Source organism: Macaca nemestrina, chromosome 12 (genome assembly GCF_043159975.1).
Source record: "Macaca nemestrina isolate mMacNem1 chromosome 12, mMacNem.hap1, whole genome shotgun sequence".
In the NCBI taxonomy this organism is placed as follows: Eukaryota; Metazoa; Chordata; class Mammalia; order Primates; family Cercopithecidae; genus Macaca; species Macaca nemestrina.
The window spans coordinates 110684921-110693413 of NC_092136.1; the positions used below are offsets into that span (position 1 = coordinate 110684921).

The following is an 8493-nucleotide window of genomic DNA, read 5'->3' on the forward strand; positions in this document are numbered from 1 at the left end:
TTTCCTATCTATTGCTATCTTCTTAAGTTGCCAAAGGCAAGAAGACAAGTATCTCTCAAATGCAATGCAGACAAACTGCCTACTGCTATTTAATGAAAAGGAAACAAAATTGATCTTACACTGTACTTTTATATAAATAAAAATATTATTTAAACCCTCAAGCCAGAAAACTTCCCTAGAGTAATATTGAATGATTGCTTGGTATTTCTTTCTTTACAAAAATATCAATATCAACTCTCTATAATATATGAATTTTATCTTCTTTTTCCCAAAGTCAAACCAGAAAATAATTGTTAGCATATATAATATACATAGGTCTTTGTTGCTGGAGGTCTTCTCAAAAACTTGTACTCTGAGATTTATCTCAAAGGCAATAAAAATAAAGTTATAAAAATATTTTAATTGGCAATATATTTTTTCCTGCTGTTTCACAGAACCAAAGAGTGAGAAAAAAGACTCACTGGAAATGCATTTGTTAATAATTTACACATAGAGTATCATGGAATATTTTTCCTACAAATAACTTTATATTAGAGATTAATCTTCCTACAGCTTCTAATTCAAACCATGTATTCTGGATTTAATATTAGGAGTCACTCTTAACTATCTCACATGAAGGACAGGGACTAGATCAAAGATGTTTTGATAATAATGGAATATAGTTATAAAAAGAACCAAAATCAAGAGAAAGATTGCCATAGCCTTCAAAATGTATAAAATTGGCATTGGGCTTGTTGCTTTGGATAGGTATAAACTCAAGTTAAGAAGTTTTTTATGAAAAAGAAAGAATCTTTAAAACCCTAAGCAAAGCTACATTTCCCAGCTTTATTTGTTTTATCTTTATTGACATCCAAAACACAAGTCACACATAAGCTTTAGAGATTAAGTCTCACTCTCTCCTTCTTGGTGTGTCTATGTGTGTGTGTGTGTGTGTATGTGTGTGTGTGTTCTTCCCAAAGTAAAGTAATAATTCTATTGCTTTGCAAAATACAAAACATAGGGTTTATGGGAAAATGGCCAAGTTTATGGGAAAATGTGCTGGTTTATATATACCATTAGTCTCATTAATTTAAAGCACTTTTCTGTGCAGGTATTTTTCTATTCCCTGTCCTTTCATTCAGAAAGCACACATGGAGCCTTCTATAAAAGTATGTCAGTAGCTCTTTTACTGAACCCTCTCTGTGGACCCAGCACTGCCTTAGGCTTTACGAGACATGATTCTGGCACTCAAAGATCTCATATTCTAACTGGGGTTAGTGGATGATGTGGTTTGGATCTGTGTCCCTGCAAAATCTCATTTTGAAATATAATCCCCAGTGTTGGAGGTAGGGCCTGGTGGGAGGTGTTTGTATCATAGTGGCCAATCTCTCTTGAATGGCACAGTGCCATCTCCTTGGTGAGAAGTGAGTTTATGACAGTCTGGGTTGTTTGAAAGTGTGTGGCACCTCCCTCCTCACTCTCTTGCTTCTGCTCTGGCCATGTGATATGCCTGCTCTCGCTTTGCCTCCTGTCATGAGTAAAAGATCACTTAGGCCTCCCCAGAAGCCAAGCAGATGCCAGTGCTATGCTTGTACAACTTGCAGAACTATGAAACAATTAAATCTCTTTTCTTTATAAATTACCCAGTCTCTGGTATTCCTTTATAGCAATACAAGAAGGGCCTAACACAGAAAATTGGGACTTAGGAGTGGACATTGCTATAAAGATACTTGGAAATGTAGAAGCAGCTTTGGAACTGGGCAATGGGCAGAAGTTGGAGGAGTCTGGAGGACTCAGAAGAAGGCAGGAAGATGAGTGAGAGTTTGAAACTTCTTATAGGCTGCTTAAATGGTTGTGACCATAATGCTGATAGTGATATGGACAAGTGAAGTCCAGGCTGCTGAGGTCTCAGATAGAAATGAGGAACTGATTGGAAACTAGAGAAAGGTTACCCTTGTTATTCTGTAGCAAAGGACTTGGTGGTTGTATTGTGTCCATGCCCTAGGGCTCTGTGGAAGTTTGACATTAAGAGTGACAACCTAGGGTATCTTGTGGAGGAAGTTTCTATGCAGTGAAGCATTTAAGATATGGCCTGGCTGCTTCTAACATACTATACTCAGATGCAGGAGCAATGAAATGACTCAAAATTGGAATTTATATTTAAAGGGGAAGCAGAGCTTAAACATCTGGAAAATTTGCAGCCTGGCCATGTGGTAGAAAAAGAAAGACCATTTTCAGGGGAAGAATCTAAGTGGGCTGGGGAGCAACCACTTGCTAGAGATATTTGCATGGGTAAGAAAGAACCAGGTGCTGATAGCCAAGACAATGGGAAAAAGGCCTGAAAGGCATTTCAGAAATCTCTGAGGCAGCTCCTCCCATCACAGGCTCAGAGGCCTAGGAGGGCTAAATGGTTTCATGGGTCAGGCCTGGGGCCCCATTGTCCTGTGTAGTCTTGGGAAACTGCTCCCACATCCCTGCTGTTCCAGCTCCAGCCATGGCTCAAAGGGCCACAGATACAGCTCAAGCTGCTGCTTCAGAGGATGCAAGTCATAAGCCTTGGAGAGTTCCATGTGGTGTTAAGCCTGTGGGCATGCAGAGTACAAGAGTAAAGGAGACTTTGCAGTCTCTCTGTAGACTTCAGAGCATGTATGAGAAAGCCTGGGTACCAGGCAGAAGACTGTTGCAGGGGCAATCCCTCACAGAGAACGTCTACTATGGCAGTAGTATTGAGGGGGAAATTTGGGGTTGGAGGCCCCACAGAGACCCCACTGGGGCACTGCCTAGTGGAGCTGTGAGAAGGAGGCCACTGACCTCCCAACCCCAGGATAGTATATCTACTGGCAGCTTTACATCTTGAGCCTAGAAAAGCTGTAGGCACTCAATTCCAACCAGTAAGGGCAATCATTGGGGCCGAACCCGGAAATCCACAGGAGTGGAGCTGGCCAAAGCCTTGGGAATCCACCTTTGCTACATTATGTCTTGCATGTGGGACATGAAGTCAAAGGAGATTATTTTGGAGCTTAAAGATTTAATGACTTAAAGATTTAATGGAGCTTAAAGATTTAATGGGTTTCAGACTTGCACAGAGCCTGTAGCCCCTTTGTTTTGGCCAATTTCTCTCTTTTGGAATGGGAGTGTATACCCAATGTCTGTACCCACACTGTGTCTTGGAAGAAATATATATTTTTTAATTTTATAGGTTCATAGGTGTAAGGGACTTGCCTTGTTTCAGACTTTGGACTCTGAACTTTTGAATGATGCTGAAACAAATTGTGACTTTTGGGGAACTATTGGCAAGAGATGATTATATTTTGCAATGTGAGAAGAACATGGGATTTGTGGGGGCAGGGGCAGAATGATATGGTTTGGATCTGTGTCCCCACCAAATCTCATGTTGAAATATAATCCCCAGTGTTGGAGGTGGGGCCTGGTGGGAGGTTTTTGGATCATGGGGGCAGATCTCTCATGAGTGGCTTAATTGCATCTCCTTGATGATGAGTGAGTTCAGGATTGGGTTGTTTAAAAGTGTGTGGCACCTCCCTCCCCTTCTTGCACCTGCTCTGGCCGTGTGACATACCTACTCCCACTTCATCTTCTATCATGAATAAAAGCACCCTTAGGCCTCTACAGAAGCTGATCAAATGCCAGCACCATGGTTGTACTGCCTGCAGAACTGTGAGCCAAATCAGTTTATTTTCTTTACAAATTATCTAATTTCAGATATTCCTTCATAGTCAGGCAAGAATGGTCTAATACATTGGACTTGCAAGGGAGACACCAGTAAACAAAATGACACTGTGAAAAACCAGGTGCTCACATAAAAAACAAATAAGGATCCAGAGGATGATGGAAGGTGTGCTTCCATTTCTAAGTCCTTGCTCATGCTTTTTCTTCCACTTTGAAAGCCACCATCTTCCTTTAGAAATCCTGCCCATCCTTAGAAACTGGCCCAATGCTGTCTTCTTTAAGATGCATTTCCTTATCACCTAGTCAGATTGATCTCTCCCAGCCCTGTAGTCTTACCTTTTTTTCTGTACTAATTCTACGGACGTTATTACATACGGGTTCATATTATAAATATTTACATATATTAGGAAAAAATATCTCCTTTGGTTCCCAAACAGCCAAAGCTAGATTTTTTGTATCTTGGAATGGTCCACAGTGTCAAAAACAGTGTCACTCATTTATTGAGTAGGTGATCAATATGCTTATTGAATGGATGATTATGTAATTGAATGATTGAGTCACAGGATTTTGTATAAAAGCTACAAGGATATTTGTATTATTACTGTTTACTAAGACCTTCCCCATACATTATATTTCTTAATTCTGTAAGGTAGTAATTATCATTGTCACCTTACATATCAGTTAACCAAGGATCAGAGAGGTTGAGAAACTTGTTTAACCTCAGAAAGCAAGTAAATGGCATATCTGATATTTAAACCTAGGTCTTTTGACTCCAGAAAAAAGGTCCAGTACTCTTCCCTTTCCTCATTCTACTTCTTTTTTTTAAAAAAGGCATTTATTCTATTCAGCATCATGATCGGATTGTTACATTTAGCAATCAACAACATGGGTGCCAAAAAAAAAAAAAAAATTAAAACCCTTTGTTGGAATTCTTTAACTTTTCACAGAACAGAAACTAAAATAACCTGTTATACAATTAGTCACAAATACAGTCCTTGAGGTTTTTTGCTCATACACATGAGTATTTGTCTAATTTGTCTAAAACATGTCTTCTTCATAGCAGCTAAGTCCTGCCACCACTGTGCTTGACTGAGTTCACAAATCTGTTGTAACCTATAGCTTCCCTGTCACTTCTCTGGCTCTCCTCTCCTGCTAAGCTTTGTTTCCTAATTAAAATCTTCTGCCACTGCCATAGCTACTGTTGCTACTGGAACCCCCATAGCCCCTTTGGTTTCATGGTTTGGCTAAGTATTGGCCTCCACCATCATAGGGGCAAGAGCTTCTGCCTCCAAAGTTTCCTCCCTTCATAGGCCCAAAATTTGAAGACCGAGAGTTGTAATTGCCAAAATCATTGTAGCTGCTACCACCTCCAAAATTCCTTCCATCATTACCAAATCCATTATAGCCATCTGCACTGCCACCATATCCACCACCACCATGGCTGCCACCAAAGCCAACACGACCACGGAAGTTTCCTCCATGACCAAAGTTGTCATTCCCACCAAAACCACCTCCACGACCATTACCAAAGTTTCCAGAATCACTTCGACTTATTTGGCTGGACGGAGCACTAGCCATCTCTTGCTTTGACAGGGCTTTCCTAACTTCATAGTTGTGGCCATTCACAATATGGTATTTCTGAATTGGCAATCTTATATGTGGAGTCATGGTTGTCAAAGGTTACAAAGGCAAAACCCCTTTTCTTGCCACTGCCTTGGTCAGTCATGATTTCTTTCTTTCTTTTTTTTAATTATTATTATTATACTTCAAGTTCTAGGGTACATGTGCACAATGTGCAGGTTTGTTACATGTGTATACATGTGCCATGTTGGTGTGCTGCCCCCATTAACTTGTCATTTACATTAGGTATATCTCCTAATGCTATCCCTCCCCCATCCACCCTCCCCACAATAGGCCCTGGTGTGTGATGTTCCCCTTCCTGTGTCCAAGTGATCTCATTGTTCAATTCCCACCTATGAGTGAGAACATGCGGTGTTTGGTTTTCTGTTCTTGCAATAGTTTGCTGAGAATGATGGTTTCCAGCTGCATCCATGTCCCTACAAAGGACATGAACTCATCCTTTTTTATGGCTGCATAGTATTCCATGGTGTATATGTGCCACATTTTCTTAATCCAGTCTGTCACTGATGGACATTTGGGTTGATTCCAAGTCTTTGCTATTGCGAATAGTGCTGCAGTAAACATACGTGTGCATGTGTCTTTATAGCAGCATGATTTATAATCCTTTGGGTATATACCCAGTAATGGAATGGCTGGGTCAAATGGTATTTCTGGTTCTAGATCCTTGAGGAATCGCCACATTGTTTTCCACAATGGTTGAACTAGTTTAGAGTCCCACCAACAGTGTAAAAGTGTTCCCACTTCTCCACATCCTCTCCAGCACCTGTTGTTTCCTGATTTTTTAATGATTGCCATTCTAACTGGTGTGAGATGGTATCTCATTGTGGTTTTGATTTGCATTTCTCTGATGACCAGTGATGATGAGCATTTTTTCATGTGTCTATTTGCTGTCTGAATGTCTTCTTTTGAGAAGTGTCTCTTCATATCCTTTGCCCACTTTTTGATGGGGTTGTTTGTTTTTTTCTTGTAAATTTGATTGAGTTCTTTGTAGGTTCTGGATATTAGCCCTTTGTCAGATGAGTAGATTGCAAAAATTTTCTCCCATTCTGTAGGTTGCCTGTTTGTTCACTCTGATGGTAGTTTCTTTTGCTGTGCAGAAGCTCTTTAGTTTAATTAGATCCCATTTGTCAATTTTGGCTTTTTTTGCCATTGCTTTGGGTGTTTTAGACATGAAGTCCTTTCCCATGCCTATGTCCTGAATCACTTCAATTTTTCCCTACTGTTCAAAATAATATCTTAGGGGATGTTCTTCAGTGTCTTCTTTAATGCCACCAACAAATATCTTTTTCATTGTTAAGTGGGTACCTGGTCTTTGAGAATCTTCTCTTGAGACAGCTGTCTTTGGTTCCACAACTCTTCCATCCACCTTCTGTGGCCTTGCATTCATGGCTGCATCCACCTCCTCCACAGTGGTGTATATGACAAACCCAAAGCCCGTGGAGTGATTGGTGTTTGGATCTCTCATTACCACACAGTCTGTGAGCATTCCTCATTGCTCAGAATGGCTCCTCAGGCTCTCATCTGATGTTTCAAACCTCAACCCTCCAATGAAGAGCTTCCTCGGCTGTTGTTTGGGCTCTTGAGGAGACTCTGACTTAGACATGACGGCAGGGAGAAGAGAGACTTTAATGATGTGTCCTCAGCGGCGTCCACGGGCAGAAAGGAGTAAGCTGACAAATACATCTCCTCATTCTACTTTTTATGGTTATTCACTATAGGGTTTATTTAAATGAATTTAAAAACCTTTAGTAACTGGAGATTATAAGGAGTGTGAGGAAAGACTATTGAGGCTCTGAGTATTCTTAAAAGACTAATATAACAACTCATTTGTATATGTTTTAATGACTCTGATGCCATTTTAAGAACCAGTATCACTGATGTTTCATTGGATGTCTCAGATTGAGGATCTCTTCAAATGATAAGGTTCTTTATCTCTCTTCAGAAAGCAGCTGTTGGGTTTTTCATCTTGTTACCGGAATTTTTTTTTTTTCATATATCAAACTTGCATTCATAAGTAAAGTGCTGTGATACTTAATACATCAGTTGATGTTATTAATAAATAAGACTCTCTGTAGCTTTTCTGTTATGAATAATAGTCTTCAACATTCATCTGAATGATGGATATTTGGCATGCCTTAAGTTCAAGTTTTTGGTCTTCTTATAGCCTAGTGGCTACAAAATAATAGTATCAATCTACTTCAAAGGCAGTCTGACAGAGTGTAAAAGGGCTTCACTCGGGTTCAGATGTGAGTCAAGACGAGTCAACTGTCCTTTCTTCCATTGAAAGGAGCTGTGTGATGCCAGGCAAATCCTTAATGTATGTGGGTCTTCTTTTCTCCATCTGTGAAATGAAGGAATTGAAAATGTTGATCTTTAAACTCCTTCCAGCTCTAATGTTCTAGGATTTATTTGGTCTTTTGTTGAGCAAGAAAGCCCTGTGCTTCCAAATGGTTATAGGAGCATTAATTTTAGACAATTAAAGACATCTCTCCCACTGGCGAGTCGTGTGAGATTAAATAAATCACTTAAGCTCTTCCTTGGTTTACTCATCTGAAAGCTAGGGATAATAATAACTACTATACAAGATTTAAAAAAGACATTATAAGAAAGGCCTTTGTAAACTTCAGTGTACTGTACACATCTTCTTGGCTGCCTGTTGCTCGAATATAAAATGCAACTTTGTGATATAAACAATCTGAAATGATTTAAAAACATAATTCTAAGTGTTCTTCTCGTATATGTCTTAAATTATGTATTGTCATATATTTGATAAATATACAATAATATATGTAACATATATGGAAGTTTTGCAGCATAATAATAAAATGAAAACTCATGACCCTACCACCCATCCTAGATGCTAAACCATTCTCAACATCAACGAAACAGCCCTGTGTGTTTTTCTCTGATCCAACCCTCTACTTTCCTACTAGAGTTTGCATTTTTAACCATCTAAAATATGTTTACCACATATGTATGTATTCTTGAAGAGTATGTCATTTAGTTTTGCTTTTTTTTTTTTTTTGGTTAAAAAATGACATGATAGTGTATGTAGTCTTCTGTGACTTTCTGCTTTTCCCCACTTAAGGTTATATTTTTATCATTAAACTATATTGTATCTGGTACACATAGATCATACATTTTTGCTGTTGCATAATATTCCATTCTGTAACTCTGCCACGCAGT

General features: G+C 39.3%; 1 pseudogene; it reads right to left on the reverse strand.

The window, feature by feature from the left end:
- Nucleotides 1–4596: 4596 nt before the first annotated feature.
- On the reverse strand, nt 4597–7372 carry LOC105493638 (heterogeneous nuclear ribonucleoprotein A1-like; annotated as a pseudogene).
- Between the last annotated feature and the right edge of the window lie 1121 nt (nt 7373–8493).